The sequence below is a fragment of the Cavia porcellus genome, unplaced genomic scaffold (genome assembly GCF_034190915.1).
Source record: "Cavia porcellus strain 051 isolate PalLab524CR breed Dunkin Hartley unplaced genomic scaffold, mCavPor4.1 scaffold_8, whole genome shotgun sequence".
Lineage (NCBI taxonomy): Eukaryota > Metazoa > Chordata > Mammalia > Rodentia > Caviidae > Cavia > Cavia porcellus.
The window spans coordinates 94,944,900-94,961,075 of record NW_026947491.1 but is presented as its reverse complement, the minus strand read 5'-3'; the positions used below and the strand labels follow the sequence as shown (position 1 = coordinate 94,961,075).

The following is a 16,176-nucleotide window of genomic DNA, read 5'->3' as shown; positions in this document are numbered from 1 at the left end:
CTGTACTTTGGGTTTTTCTTGGCTGTCTTTTCTGGAGCCCACAGAGAAATCTTATCTTTTCCTCTTGGGTACTCTGCAAACACCAGGCTGGGCTAACATCCTGGAGAGTCAAACTAGAATGACTGGTATTTTTGGAAAGGAGAAAGGAGAGAGCAGAAGTGAACAGGAAGGATGCTCAGACTGACTCTGCGAAGCCATCCAGTTAGTACTTAGCGTGGGAAGAACTGAGCACCAGAGGCTGCGACAGGCAGGCAGCTTTTGCAGTATTCCCGCTGCGGGATAAGGGTTGGAGATAAGCGAAGGCAGCCAATTTTTAGAGGAAGAAGAAGGCCTGGGTTCAAAAGTCGTTTTGAGGGTAGGAATGATGGGGCTGGTGCCCGAGGGGAAGCAGCGATTGCAGGGCCCACATAGTTAAGAATTTTCCTGTCCCTACTTGACCGAGAGCCACTAAACAAACAACAGCTGTATTCTGAGTAAATCCTCAACGGTCAGTGTCTTAGTTACTTTTTACTCGTCGCTGAGACAAAATACCTGATGCCCAAGTTGGGAAAGGAAAGGTTTATTTCTTACAGTGTTTGGAGGTTTCAGTCCACACTCAGTTGGCTCCCAGGCAGGCGGGCATGGCTGGGCCGCAGTTCATGGCAGCTGCAAACAGCAAACAGGAACCAGCAAAAAGCAAGACACGCCTTCTTCCTGCCATTACATCACATCCTGGCTCCACCCATCAATCTAAGCACTAGACAATGAAGCATCACAAATGCACAATGCAAACTTATGAGGCCTGGGGGCCACAGACATAAACCATGGCAGTCAGCATAGTCGCTGACACACAGCAGGGATGCCAATTGTCTTTGTCAAATAGTTTTTCAGACGAGATGCTTCACCTTAGCCAGTCACACCTCTGACTTAGCATCTCTCGCTGTTTCTCAAAGCGTGACTCTCCTTCACATATGGCAATCCTGACACATTCTCCCAACCAGAGCCTCCTCCTTTACCAAGCCTTCCGAAAACAAGGTGAACTGTGGCGGTGTCTCCTCCTAGTCCATGGCACTGTCGCCATGGGTGCATGCCCAAGCACACCCAATGCCCACTCTGCATTTATTTAACTCCTTGAGGCCATTCAGCTCATCAGAGTCAGCACTGCGCCTCCTGAACTGAATCTGAGATTGTTTGTTTGTTTTATACTGGGAATCAAACTCATGGCTTTGCGCTTGCCAGGCAGGCGCTGTGTTGCTAAGCTATATCCTCAACTGGATCTGAAATTCTTAAGTGTTGAGATTGTCCACATTTCTCTCACTCTGAACTTTCTGCTCTCCCGCCCCACACGCCTGCACAGGACGTACTCTGCTCTCCATAAGAGAGGAGACCAATCTGAGACTTGGGTTTTGGAGATAAACTAGGACAGAGTGATCTCCCCTCCACAAAGAGGTCATCAGCCCAAACTCCCCAGTCTGTGAGCACCATCCACTAAAATCAAACACACAGAAATCAAAGCCAGAGGTCCCAGTTCCTTCAGGAAGACAGGAGCTGCAGCAGGAGCCGTGGCCCATCAGCACTTGCCAGCATGTGGATCTGCCAGGGTGAAAGCCATGTCTCCCGCCTTGGCAACCAAACAGGCTGGTGCTCAGGATTTAGCCCAGGCTCAGCTAGGGAAGTGGGAGCGGGAAGAACAAATCACCTGTGGGAGTTGGGAGGAGGGTGGAAACAGCAGCTTGATGTGCAGAGAGTATCCAAAGTCTCTTCACAGCAGGCAGAAAACAGCAGAGGACTCCCAAGTTGAACTTCACTCTCTGGAGGTGAGGGCTCCCTGTTCCCTTCCAGGACCGGCTACAATTTCACTTGGGACCCAGGGATAGAGAGGATCTTTCGGCAGTAGGCTTGTCTCCTATTGGTTAGGATGCTTTTGAATGCCAGTAAGAGAAAACCCAATTAAAATGTACATTGTAACAGGGAATTTTTTTTTTTGTCTTTTTCGGTTTTTATCGGTACCAGGGGTCGAACTCACGACTGCCTGCTTGCAAGGCAGGCGCTTATACTGCTGAGCTAAATTCCCAGCCCCGAAATTTACTTTCTAAAAAAGTTAATTTTCTTCCTTACATTTTTGGAGGCTGTGAAGCCCACAGTACAGGTGCTGGCAGATTCACTGTCTGGGGAGGGTCTTCTGGTCACACTGTCACATGACAGAGAGGCGAGTGCTGTGTACTCCGGGGCCAGGAGGCTGAAAATACTGTCTTCATGGGTGGAAGAGCAGGACAGTGAGCTCACTCCTGCACGACTTTTTACAAGCAGCGCTCCATCCTCCTGATATGGTTACCTCCTAAAAGTGCTAGCACAATGGGGACTAAGTTTCAACACAAAAATAGGGGAGGGAGGATTTTAGGCATAGCACTCTGCCTTCTGGAATTACTTCCAATTAACCTTCCCACCTCCAAATCCTTGTCTCGGGCTTTACCTTTTCAGTCATCTTAGTCCACACAGTCATCTTAGGACAGGAAGCAGAAGGAAGGATGCTGCCAACTGCTGACTACTGTCTATCCTACCACAACTGTGATTCCAATACGTCAGCTTGACTGCATCCGGAAATGCCTGCGAGGTCAGTAAAGGGCACGTTGGGGTCCTGGCTTGTTGGGTGGATCACGGGGCCGTGGCCTGGGTCTATATCTGGTCCCTGCCCCTTTTTCTTGGGTGCTGTTACTCACTCTCCTTCTAGGCTGCTATGACTCGAATCACCTTTCCTCCTCCACATCCTTCTGCCATTATGTTCCTGCCAAGAACAACCATGGTTGAGCAGCCAACTATGGACTGGATCCCCTGAAACCATTAGCCACATTAAACGTCCTTCTTTAAATTGTGGGTGTCAGGTATGGTGTGCTCACATACCATAGAGGTATGGGAAAGTGACTCACATACTTGCTAAAACAGGACCAGGGGCAGGAGCTGGTTAAAAAAGCAGATTCAGGCCCCACCCCAGACCTACTGAAGTAGTTTCTGCTTCTTAGCAAGTTCCCCAGGTGATCTGTCTGCACATTGTAGTCTGAGATGTCCGGCTCTACAGTTCTCTAAAATAGAGAGGGGAGGAAAAAAGGAAGGTAGGAACTGTAAAAAGATCTGTGCGACTGTACCTGCCCTTTAAACAGGGTTCTCACTTAAAAGCTCCAAAAGGTATACACTATCTTTCTATTTCTGGGCTTTGGTGCCTTCACCGCGGCTCAAATCATTTTTCACTTCCGTGTTGGGGTCTATCCCCCAGAGCTTGAGGTCCCCTTCCTTTGTGGGGCTGGGACCTGAGGGCAAGTGCTCGCTTTTGGGTTGACTTCTTTCGCACTGATTTTTTTCCTGCTTGCCTCCCTAGTTCAGCATTTTATCATAAGGTGATCAGGGAGCTGTTGACCTGACTAGGGTTTACTCGGAGGGGCCTTCAGACCCTGAGGATGGACAAACCCTTTTTCCTACGGACAATGGGCTCTGCCAGCTGCAGCCAAATCTGCCCTAATTAGCTGGCTCTGAGGTTGGCAGTGGGAAGTCTTTTAGCAAATAATAATGCTATTTTGAGGACACCTGTATCCAGCTTGGTTAATGAAGGTGATGATGTGAACATAAAATATTTTCCATTCCACAAAGAAAGATGTTATCCACAACCCCTGTTTCACGTTTCAATGCTGGGCTTGCTTTGTTTGCAAATAAATTATGTCCAAATCACACTTCCATTAGTGTTAATTTGGTGGCTTTTGCAATGCTATTTAATTCTTCAGCTAGCAAGTCACTCCCTTCCTACTTGGCCCTGATGCAGGTATTTTGTTTTGCTTAGGAATGTCTTTTGCTTATTGGCCTGAATGACAGAGGGATGTTCCATGCCTGGTGCTTAAATTTTCACTTGAAACATGCCTAGATAGAGTATTTTTGCAGACATGTCTCCAGTCAGCATGGGTTGAAGGAAACTTAGGCTTCTCCCTGTCTGTGCTCTGGGTGCCATTTGCATTCTTCACTCTCATAAAGGGCATCTTAACCTTACTGACCGCGACGATGTGGGAAAGATATTACACAACTGCCCTGACAATTTGATTGCTAGACATTGAAGCCTACAGAAACATTCTGGGCAGCTTTGAAGGGTTTGCTCTCAAATTCAGTTGCTTTGACAAATACAGCATTAGTGTTAAGCTATTGCAATCCTTCCATGCTAGCTAAGCAGCCTTTGAAGGAAGCTTCCTCCATTTACTCCAGTACCCTACTGTGCATCACCAGCCACTTCTGAGGCCCGCAGAGCCTCCCCTCTCCACCACCAACATCACCCACCCAGCCAGGGTCCAGCGCCAACTAGTGGGCACCTGGTCAGGCAGGGCCACGGACTCTTCCCTGGTGCTTGTGCCCCTGTGGCTGGCCTGCCCTCACCTAAGTTGGCAGGTGGGATTCCAGCATCTAACCACCGAGCTCTGGAAACGTGCGCAAAGCCTGTGGCAAACAGTGCCCACATTTTAGGAAAGTAGGTCCTGTCTGAAATGGTAGAACTCATTGCGTTGCCTTTATTCCCTTTTTCTTTTTAGAGGTGAAAAAATTTTTTGGCTCCTGAGTCCAAACTTGGGTTCACCAGATGTTTTAAACATAAAACCTGACTGTCTCAAATCATGCCCCTAACTTATCTTCTGATCCTACTTCTGTTAGGGACACAGAAAATGGAACTAGCAAGATCCCCCCCCCCACCCCCCACCCCCCCACCGAGGTTAGTGCCTGCCTGTTTTCCGGGCTCCTCTTTGCGATTCCTCTAAGGCCCCCTAGTGGTTATTTCAAGACCTGGCGTTTCTTAGGATTAGAGCTCCTTGACCCTAAAAAAAAAGAGACCTAGTGGAATATCTTCTGCATGTCTTCATGCAGAGATAAATAGACAACAGTTGCTTTAGAGCGCAATATTTTTTAATATTTCTGCTCTTAGCAAAATCTGCGCTGATTCTTTAGAAATAAGATGTCACTGCACATATTTTATTTTGAATTCCTTGTACTATATTATGTCATCGTTGAAATATTAAGATATTTGTATCTTGGTTTATGTCAAAATACTATAATTCCTAGACAACCCATATCCAACCTAAGGATATATATATATATATATATACACATATATGATTTGCTTGGGCCGGGGAGTTTGGCAGCTTTACAGTTTCCCAAAGGGATTTTTACAGCGCGGGCTCTGACATGCTACAAACTAACCAGAGCTGGTTTGTGGAGCACTTCGGTCTGAAAACGTCCCTATCTTTTGTAGCATGAGATGCCACTGACTTAAAAACTGCATCCTTGAATTGGAGCAAAGCTTTTCCACATCCAAGGCGTCTGCTGCCTCAGGCCGGATGTGCGAGCTCTCCTAGGGTAGCAGCCCGAGACCCTGAGCCCGGCTGACTAGCGTGGACCCCAACCCACCGGGCTGCTTTGTTTTTCTAAGATGCGGCGGGTGCGCGCACCGGGGTGGCAGTAATAGGCTTCTTTCCCACATACTTATCTTCTCGTTCGTGATACAATTCATTTATTCCAGCTTTGCTTGTAAATTCCAAGTCCCGCCTCCCTCCCCCTTATTAATATGCGAATACCGTGTAAAATATGCATTTTTGCACCAGGAAAGAGGGGAAACAAGCGATCAGTAAAAAGAAGGCACAGATTCTGGGTTTAACTTTACCCGGTTCCGGGGCGGGGGCTGGAGCGGGGAGGAGGAACAGTTGGAAAAGGGACACGCGGCTCGCAAAACATAAAAACGATCCCTTGTTTTCCAAGGTCCGGGCCGGGCTGTTGTGGGAGGCGCGCTGAGCTCAACTTGCACATTGCTGGTCTCTAGGATGTCGCCTGCTCTTTCATCCCTGAGCTGCCTCCTGCACGCGGCGACGCCTGCGAGAACTGCAGGCACCAAGCGTCCCGGCGCCGGCACGGTGAGGCCCAGCAGCCCGAGGACCGTTGTCATCCCTCGGGTCCGCCGAGGCGGTGTGGCTGCGCGGATGGTGCCTGCGGGGACAGGCTGGCCTGGGGGGGCTCTGGGCCGGGTCTCTGATCCGATCCTCCAGGCTGGGTCTCAGAGCCCGGGGAGAGGGGGGCGGAGTAGGTGGGGGCCGGGGAAGGGGACCCCGGACGCCTGACCCTCATCGCGCACTGCTCGGGGACCCTCATCGACTTGCTCCGCCCCTCGGGAGCCCCGGCCCCGGTGCACGCGAGGATGTCGCGCGGGGCGCCATGCGCGCTGGGAGCCGGAGATGCAGCCCTGGGAGCAGTGTGGGCAGGGCCGGGAAGCCCTTCCTGGCCTCCAGGAGAGCGTGGGGGACGCTGGTTGCTCTCACGCCGCCCCCCGCGGCAGCTGGGCCGCCGCTCCCCCAGCGAGCCTGGATCCCGGGTGGGGGCGCAGGCCGGGGACACCGCCAGCAGCCGCGCCGCACCCGGCCCGCGCTCCGGCTCCGGGTGTTGCTTCCGCCCGCGCCCGGCGAGCAGAGGCAGGGGGCGGGGCCGGAGGGGGGCGGAGCCTCCTCGGGGCGGGCATTCGGGCCGCACGGCTGCGGCGCCGCCTATTGGCCGGCGGAGCGGTCACGGGGTTGAGGGTGGTGCTTCCAGGCCCCGCCCCGCCCCCCGGCGCCCGCCCGCCCGCCCGCGGCCGAGCCGCGCAGACCGGACCGGAGCGGCGGCGCCGCAGCTGCCGAGCTTCTCCCGGGCACGCGGCGCCGGCCCGGACGGGACTGCCCGGACCGGAACGCACTGCACCGTCCGCCCCGACCGGACCGGCCCTGGCCCGGCGCGACGCGGCAGAGCCCGGCCCTGCACGCCGGCCGCGGCGCCCTCGGCCGGCCCGGCTCGCGGCCCCGGGACGCGCGCTCGCCAGGCCGGGCTCTGCTCCGCCGCCGCCGCCGCGCGTGACCTTCCCGGGCCGCTCTCTCGCCCTCCTGCCGCGTCCTCGTCCAGGCCGGGGGCGCCGCCCGCACCCGCGGAGAGCGGGGGCGCGGCCTGCCTAGCCCGGGGCGGCGGGCGCGCCCAGGCCCGGTGGCGCCCGCCGCACGCGCAGGGCCGGGCGGAGCGGAGGCGGAGGATCGCGGGCGCAGTGCGCAGCCCGGGCGGCCGGACCCTCCGCGGCGTGGCCCGGGAGCGTGGAGTGGCGGCGCCGCGGCTGAGACGCGGACGCGGGCTGCACCTGCCCGGACCCGCCGAACCCTCGCCCGCGCCCCGGCTCTTCCCCGGGCTCTCGCTGCCCGGGGCCGGCGCGCCCAAGGTAAGAGCCCGAGGCGCGGAGCGGCTTCTCGGACCTGTAGCTGTGCCCTGCCCGGAACGTGGGTACCCGCGCCTACCTTGCCCAGCGACCAAGCCCTGCGCCCGGAGCCCCTGGGCTCGCTTGGTCACTGTCCCTGCTGCCTTTTCTGGTGCGGAGAACTTTTGCGGCTCCTGGCTGCAGAGCGGGCGACCTCACCCGTTCCCCACTGTAGGCCCGAGGGGAGCAGTGGCTAGGGAACCCGGACAGTGGCGCAGCTGGAGCGGGGACCCGAGCCGTGCTCCTGACCACCGAGCTGCGCCCAGTGCCTTGTTCCCGTCGGCCTTCTGAGAGCCTCTGCCACCAGCCCATCCTTTTCGAGTCCCTGCAACCTTCCCCGGCAGGATCAGGTTGTAAATGGGTCACTTCGGAAGGAACAGATTGTGCCTTGCACGTTCAAGCCAGCTCTGGGTGGCCCTGTTTAATCGGGATGGATTTTCCTGTCCCTGTGCGGATGGACCTAGGTTGAGCAGAACCGAATCCATGAATTTTGTCACTCATCCCCTTTGCATGATCCCCGGAGTTGCTATTCGGAGGAAGCCGAGTAGCAACTTACGTTTTCCATGAATGTCACGGGAAGTTTTACAGGGTCTTATGTAAGGGGCCCCTGGAGAGAGAAGTCCAGGCCCCTTCGGACTTCCAGGAGAATCCTGGGGAGAGAACAGGTGGGGGCTTTGTATCACCTAGAGCCTGGCCCGGCCTGGAGTGCTTTTTCACTAAATGGAGGTGCTGCTCTGGACTAATTTTCCTCTGACCTCTCCAGCTTCCCATCTCTGATCAGCCTTGATAGACTGAAGATAAGGCAGAGCTCTAAATTAGGAGAAGAACAGGCCAACCGTGGCTTCTTTTCTTGACTCACAAATGGGTGACATGGACGAATTACTCAGGCATCCTAAGTCCTGGGGGGCGGGGGGGGGGAGCAAAGGAACTGGCTGAAAGGTTTCACACTTCATCGTTGTCCCCTCTCCTAACACCTTATTTCAAGCTGTGTGAGTTGAGTGAAAATTGCTTGTGGAGAACTCCTCTATCCAGCCTGGTCTGCTGATTCCTTTCCAGGAAGGCAAGGAAGTCATCCAGATGTGGGTGTTAGAGGGTTTTTAAGGGTGCCAAGGAAAGACGCAGAGTGTCAGGTAGGGTGGAGGGGTTCAGGAAGGAGGCTCCCGCTACCAGAGTGCAGCTCCGGGGCAGCTATGCAGGCTTCCAGGCCCTCAGTGGTGGGCAGGGATGGGCATGAACTTTCTGCTGAGAGATAAGTGGATTCCTTTGGCTTCTAAAGCACAACTAGAACGGTTGTCTGGAGGAGAGGTTCGCCCGGCCAGTGTTGGGTTTGGGTCCCAGAAGCGTTCCTTCTAAGGTGGCCACAGCTCCTTGGGTTCTGGATTCCTGTGCTGTGCTTCCTCGAGAGTCTGTATGGAAAGCAGGAGGGTCCTGTCTGCAGTGCTCCAGCCTCACCACCGTCAGGACACTAGGGGGACTCGTTTTCTGTTCTGTGGCCTGTGGCCGGAAGGAGACAGGGACCCAGAGGACTGAAATGGGCTTCTTTAGCGCTCAAGCATCCAACTTTTCCACGCCCGGTGGGTTGTGTTCATATGAAGAAGTAGATTCTGAGTGCTTTAACGATGGGCCTGATGGGCCTGCTCATACCGGGTACCATCTGGACAACTTAGTCTGGCTGACCGTGAATGTCGTGTGAGATTCTGGAAAGACTTTGGGAGCAGTCTCCACAACATCGGGGAGCATACAACCTCTTGCAGTTTCTACCTTTTGGACACCTGATTGTGCTAACTTTAAATCCTTTGTTTGCAGTCAACGCCTCATCTTTCTTTCCCCTGCATCACTGAGTTGAACCTAGGGTCTTTGCAGTGAGCTGCATCCTTAACATTTATATATATGTATATATGTACTATTTTAGTATTTTGAGAGCAGTTCTCACAAAGTCACTAAATGGCACCTGGCTCCCTTTTGTCTTTTTATACATCTCACATTCTTATAAAATCACACCATGTCAGAACATCTTTAAAATCAACTTCATCAAACTTAAAATTTCCTGCTGCCTCTCCCTTAAAAGCACACGCAGATGTTAACGTGGCATCTGACAGTCTGTCTGCACTCTCGTCTGGAGGACTAAGTCATTAGTGTCTGGGAATCTGCCAGCAGAATTCGAAGATAATTCTCTCTCCCTGAAGAACAAAGCCCCTGTTGCCCAGGCTCCCCTCGAGAGCTGCTTCTGTCTTATCAGAGCCGCTGAAGGCCAGCGCCATGGGAGGTGGAGTCTGAGGAGAGACTCCCACTTCAGGACTCTGGCACGGAAAAGGCAGATGTCACCATGATTTAGGTTTGCTGCATTCTGACGGGCCCATTTCGGCATGCAGAGCCTAACTGTGTAGAGCCTGGGAACTTGGATGATTTGCTCATCTCCCTGAACTCTGTTAGGCCACATCTGTGACCTTTTCCTCATATGAACAGTGAGCATTTAGGTGGTTTAAGGCAAGCTGTGGTTGTGGTCTAGGACGAGCGGTCAGGGTAAAGCTTTATTCCTACTAATCAGGCTTTATAGGTTGACTCACAGATGCAGTGTCACCAGGGGTCAGAGAATGGTACAACAAAGATCACTGCCCTGTCTATCCGTTGCCAGTGGGGAGCACCAGTCCTGGGGCACATGGGTGCTGTGGTCTGCGGGCTCAGGAGGCTGGCAATGTCCTGAAGCCAGGTGGCAGAGTGAGGGAAGAACTGAGGCAGGAGGCAGACCTCCCAGAGGGCCAGGACGTGTGAAGGCGGCTTTGGCTTTGTGTCCAGAGCAGTGCGGTGCGGTGCGGGCATGGAGCACTCCAGGTACCTGCCAATGGTGTGCCTTGGGGACATAGCTGCTTCCTGGTATTTGCTGATGCTGATGAGGTTTTTGCTGCCCTACCCTGGAGGATTTGACATGGAGGACTGCTCAGCCTCTCTCTGAGATGTACTGTTTAGAAAGGACCACTTTCTAAACAGGCAGAAGACAGTAGGTGAAGGCTTCATTAAGTTTACTTTAGAAGGCTTTTCTCTTAATTTAGCAAATGGTCCTTGAGCTTCTAGAATGTTCTAGGTGCCTTCCTCTGTGCTGAGGTTGTAGACACACTGAGTGGCTTAGTATCTTTCCAGAGGCGGCAGACATTCGTTTGGCCAGTGCTACAGGCCACGGGCTCCCATGTGGGGCCACTCTGAGCTTGCAGTCTAGGAAGGGACGGAAGTCGGAATGGGACCTGGAGTGTGCAGTGTGTGTGGCCGGCCGGGGAAGCTGTGTTAGAGGCCACTCAGAACTCCCTCCTCATGTTGCTCCCTCTAGGCATTCGGATGGGTGCAGGAAACCAGGGGCTGATTATCTCACGTCTGCAATAAGGAAAAGACATTTTTTTTCTGTCCATTGTCCTTCTACAGACAGCATTTTGCTTGTTCTTGCGAAAACTATTAGCAATGCAAGTAAAGAAAGGGTCCCTTATCAGCAGTGAGTCTGCCCTCCCACCTCTGGGGCTTTCATTATGGGAATATACAACAGTTGGAGAAATGACAGCGTTACTTGAGGAGTGCCGTAGCATTAAAACAACTGTTTTCTGTGAGAAGAAATCCTGTTTTGTGGGGTTTGCTTCTGGGTACACTTGTGGTCCGGTTGGACCCTTGCATGGCAGCCGTGCCTTATAATCGCTGCACTTCCTCGGAAGAGGATGAGTTTGTGGGAGCGAGTGTGTGTCTCTGTGTGTGCGCGTTTTGTGGGGTGAGGCCGTGCCTGCCATCAGAGTGGGGAGTCGGTTCCAGCGCCCATGCCAACACCAGCACCCACACTTGCTCTGCCAGAGACAGGAAGGAGGGTTTTTGCATGGCCTCCCACTGCTCCAGAGACGAGAGGTGGTCTGGTGGACTAAGTCACCTCTGGTTCCTTACGGTACCCAAGGCCGTGTCAATGCTGTGTGAATCACGGTTGTTAGGGAACCATGACTGCGAAAGTTGCGTTCAACGTCTACACAATTTCTCCCCAAATATTTTCCATCTGAGGTTAGTTGACTGCAGAAAGCCCCGCTCTGGGGCTCAGATTGTACCCGTGAGGATGAGAGGCAGTGATGATGTGAGAACAGGAAGTCACGCCTGCGGCAGTGTCTCCCTGGTCAGGAATGCTCAGTCTTTCAGACACGGGACGGAGGGAGAAAAGTGGGGGTGCATCTGCTGTGTCTTTCACCCTCTGTGGAGGGGAGGCCGGTTGGTTAAACCAGGAGTCTGGGGCTGGTGTGGCTTAGCCCTGCACTAGCTTGCCGTGGGTCCGAGGGCACACCAGAGACCTCTAGACTTCAGCACCCTCTGTGAGGAAGGCATTGCTTCTCTCGCAGCCTGAGGTCCAGAACCCTGCAGAGGGACAAGAAGTGGCAAAGCTCCGGCCCCTCTCTCAGGGCTGGCTTTCTAGCTGCGGGAGGATGGGAAGAGGCCTGGCCTGTTTAAAGGTGACTGTGTGTTTTGGGATCTTCCTGCGCAGAAACTTCCAGAGCTCCAAGTGTGAACTGATGCCTCTGCCTGCCGCTTACAGGTTCAGCAGCTGGCTGACCAGGCTGAGACCCTCCTGCACTTGAGGCTGCTCGCACCCGGCCTGGAAGCTGCCTGCTTGCTTGGTCCTGGGGTGCTGTGGAGCCTGCTGACCCCCACGTGTTACACTAGTCCTTAGCTGCTGCTTAAGAAGGAAGCACTTTGTAATTAAAGGAAAAACAGTGTTGGCCATTTTAATTGTTTCAAAATTAAGTAGATAAAAGTGGAGCTGACTCTTGTGGATTTTGCAAAGCCAGGATGCACTTGGAAGAGAAACGCTTTCATCTGACCTTGCGGAGGAGCTGTTGGGTAGATGTGGAGGGAGCGTCTTTTCAGGAAAAACAGAGCAGTAGAACGATTGTGTGAAGTGTGAGTCAGAAGTGCACACCGACCAAGTTTGAGGCCTCCAGATTTGGGATTTGCAGCTGGCTTCTTTCTGAGACTCCCCCACCGGGTCTCCTGGGTGCAGCATTGCTGGCTGCAAGGAGAAGGTTGGCAGTGAAGAGCAAGGTAAATACAAGGCTCCTTACATCAGTATTTCAGTACTGGGGCGCAGAGAGTCGGGAGGGGAGGCATAGGAGAACTCGGCAAATAAATTCTGCACGTAAGACCAGCTGATTTAAGATAAGTAATTTTTGAAGTACAAGAGGATTTTTATTTTACAAAAAGGGATTTATTGTGAGCTTCCTTTTAATAACTGGTTCCTTTATTGTATTTGAACTAATTTGAGTCACAACCATGATGGACACTTTCGGGAGCCTCACCTGTTAGATAAAACCAAGGGTTTTTCAGACGTAAAGTTTTCACAGGTAACCCACTAAGGTCACCAGCCCAAGAGCCTAGTACCGAACTCTGTTGTGCAAAAAGTACTGTGGGATGTAAGTAAGCAGCGTTGGCCCTTGACCAGGCCACAGGGAGGAACTTTGCTGTTTTGCTTACGTTCAGCAGATGGGGCATTTCACTGTTTTCCCCAGAGATAGCAGGCGTAACCACCCGCTTGCTGGGCTTTCATCCGGAACAGAAGGGACATGCAGAATAAATTAGGGAAGAATTTCCAGAATTCTCAGCTTTCATAATTCCTAAGATGTGGAAGTCATTTTCTTCCACGTCAGGATATGTTGGAGGAGGCAGGCACGAAATACATGAAAAACCAAAACCCCAAATTCCCCCCGTCCGGTCACTGAAACGGAGCTGTCCACTGCTTTTGGGTTTTTTGTGCCTTTATCTCTTGGGCACTTTCCAAGAAAGAATTTGTTCTAGGCGTGGAATAAAATGGAGGTGCTTAAGGCTTCAGAGGTAATTTGGGGTGCCGTGGAGTTGCGGGTAATAGCAGACTGGGACTGGAATTGCCAGCGCAGTTGCACCCCTAATGTGAGCCTCTCTGGCGCTGTGAGCCCCGACCACTTCTCAGTGCTTTGCGTCAGAGCTTTGGCCTGCTCGAGTGACCAAGGCCAGGCGGGAGAAGGCCTCCCCTACCCTCCCTGCTGGCATTAGTATTTAGAAGGATTTACAGCAGAATGTGGGCACGAGGGCGTTCCTTTCTTTTTTAAAAATTAAATTCAGCGAGGAGGAGTTGCTGGCTCTTGAAGGTCTCTCTGGGGTGGGGCTGGCTGCTGCTGCCTTGGCCACACGGGCACCCACTTGTGCTGGAGGAAAGGGGACGTCGAAAGGGGACTGCAAGCCGTCCATTCTGGGAGTCCCTCTGCCCTTCGTGAGCTTCACCGCAGTCCCACTTAGTGGGCTGTGGTCAGCGCTCTTCTGTGAGTGGTGTTGCCTGTTGGCTCTGGAGCTGGCTGCTGAGCGGCAGGCACAGAGGTCTCTTTCCCCAGGAGAGTGCCGGACCCTGGTGGCTCTGGGTCTGCCCTGCCTTCCTGTCCACACTGCCCACATGAGCTGCAGATGGAGCAAGGATTGTGTCTCTGCTCTGGGCGCACCTGGGGTTGGGAGGAGAGGTGAGTTCACTAGGTCAGGCAGGCTTCCTGGTCCTGCTGTGGCTTCAGACGCCTATTTTAAAAGTGTAGAGAGGACGTTTCAGATCAGCAGAATTAGTTCTCTGAGGGGCCATTGTTGTGGCTCAGACATTGACAGCTTTGTCAAGGCGAGGAGAGTGCGGTGGCCCTCGGTCTGGTCTGTGCTTTTGCTTCTCTGCAGTGCAGGGAATGGACCTCATCCGGAATGCACGGGGTGGGCGTGCCTGCGGCTGGGGTGCCGGGGTGAACACGGCCCAGCACCGTCTGCCCACCCACCCTCAGGTGCCTGGAGGATGGACTGCTCGGCGCTGTCGGGGGTGTGATGCCTGCCAGTAAGGTGAAGCATGATGCCAGTGGGGTTGGGCCTGCTCTGCTGCCCTGGGGGCTTTGCCAGGTTCTGTCTGGTGACTCGGCCCGCCTGGCCTTCTCTTGGTCACAGGTTCTCGGTAGCTTCTGCCATGCATGGTGTTCCTCCTGGGCTGTGATTAGGCACCTACCTCGCTCCTAAAGCCCTTCTCTGTATGTCCTGGTGCAGGTGGCCCTCCACATGGCCTCCCAGGCCCCTCATCTGTACCTGCCCGCCCAGCAGGGCCTTACCGCCTGCCCCTTAGCTGGAGGCAGAGGTGGAAGCTGGGCTTGCAGGGCCAGTACATCTGGGACTCAGCCCCTGTCCAGACTCCGCAGCCTCTGTGTCCCACAGCTGACCTTGCCCCGCACTTCCTGCCTCCAGCCTGTTGGTTGTCACCCAGAATTGCCCCTTGTCTTCCCTCTGGGATGACTTGATCCTGCCATCTGCTTGCTGAGGCAAACCCCAGCCTCTCCTGTCTGGCTGACCGTGGCACCCCTCCTGGTTGGAGGTTTCTTGGTGGTCTCTGTCCCCCTGGTGCTGCTGTCTGGGGTCACCCCTTCAACAGCTGCCTTGTCTTGGTGAGAGGTGAGTCCCCAGTAAAGTGGGGTCCGAGTGTGGACTAACCTGAAGGAAGTTACACGTGGTTCTCCCGGGCTGTAAGTGGGAGGGTAGACGAGAGGAGGCAGTGTGGAGAGCAAGCAACGCTGAGCTCTGCCCGGTGGTACTGCGTGGCCTGGTCGCATGCGGTTAGAGAGATTGGTGTGATAGGTTCACCCCGTGGGGTGGGGTGGGGTGTGGCATGGTGTCTGCCCCGGAGGGTGATGGGAGCCCAGATGCGGGAGTTTGCTTTAGTTCTTAAAGCACACTGAGCAGTGAGGCTTACGTTGGGTCTCTGGACACAGATCATGAAAATAGGAGGAGAGAATTAAAGGGAGGCTGGGAGGCACGCAGTGGTGATGAAAACTGGGTTTGGGGGCTGGAGAAGCTGGCTGGGCTCCCGTTGGCTGGGGTGCAGATGTGCTTGGGACCAGGCAGGCTGTGACTTTCCATCAGGGTGGGGTGTGGCTGGGGACCCGTTGGAGTGGGAGAGGTGGAGGCCGGCCTTGTGTGCTGGTGTGTGTTTGTGAGTGCAGGGTGGTGGTTGTGTGGATGTGGTTGTGTGCGCGTGTGTGTGTGCAGGGTGGCTGTGGATGAGCAGGTGTGAATGCGGGTGTGTGTGTGGTTTGTGTGGGTGTGGTGCTGAGTGTGCAGATGTGTGTGTGTGGCTGTGGCTGTGATCACATTTGGAGCTCGCTGTGGGATCTGTGTGGTGTTGAGAAAATAAGTGCTCGGTGGTTGTGAACTGCTGTCGGTGTTTTTGGAATTTTTGCCCCGCTACCTCCTGTACCTCCGCGCGCACGCGCCTCCTGGCAGATCTGCTGGTAAAATAGGAAAAGCAGCCTCTGGGCTGTTAGCCTTATCCAGAAGTCGTAGGAAATTGTAGAGGCTCCACAGGCAAAAGCAGATGCTCACCTGCTGGCCGTTGAGACCCTTTCCTGGCCAGCTGGCTCTTGTCTCTCATGGGAAGACTTCCGTGAGAGACTAGTCTGGGAAGGCCAAGTCTGAGAGGCGCTGATGCAGAGGAACAGGTCCTTCTGTCGGAGTGACAGCATTAAGGACACTGACGGTGGGGGCCGTCACTGCAGCCACCGCTTGCTGAGTGCTTCTTGCAGTACGTACGCCTGGTGCCTTGGATGCCTGTACAGGCCTGGGGCACAGATCGGAGGCCACGGCTTGGCAAGGTGGTCCTTCACCCATGTGGTACAGCAGACTGGAACCCCGTCCTGACCCTGCTGGAGCGTCTTGTCTGCCTCTCACCATTCGCTAAGCTGGGGGTCTCGTACACATACTCCTGCAGAGGCAGTGCCATGGTCCATGGGTGTAGGGGAGGTGGTTTTGGTTTTAAAGACAACACGCGCTAGATCCTCAAATTCACGTGGGTATGCGGCCCAGATGCTAGTCATCTGAGCCATGCCCTGCTGGACCCCGCTCTGTGCCCATGTTCTCTT

At 54.2% G+C, this 16,176-nt stretch overlaps 1 protein-coding gene and 1 long non-coding RNA gene across 3 annotated transcripts in view; one reads left to right on the top strand and one right to left on the bottom strand.

The window, feature by feature from the left end:
- Nucleotides 1–543: 543 nt before the first annotated feature.
- Nucleotides 544–3,767, bottom strand: LOC134477439 (uncharacterized). The gene is made up of 2 exons (XR_010049526.1): nucleotides 2,098–3,767; nucleotides 544–1,900 (listed from the first exon to the last, which is right to left on the bottom strand). It is a non-coding gene; the product is annotated as an uncharacterized LOC134477439 (long non-coding RNA).
- A 1,914-nt stretch (nucleotides 3,768–5,681) lies between these two features.
- Nucleotides 5,682–16,176, top strand: part of Large1 (LARGE xylosyl- and glucuronyltransferase 1) — a 324,947-nt gene continuing 314,452 nt past the window's right edge. The window contains exon 1 of one of the 2 annotated variants that reach the window (XM_063255551.1): nucleotides 5,682–5,909. The gene's annotated coding sequence lies outside the window, so the exon portion shown is untranslated. Of the gene's footprint in view, nucleotides 5,910–7,088; nucleotides 7,229–16,176 lie in introns of those variants that run through there. The other variant, XM_003462316.4, reaches the window with a different exon arrangement.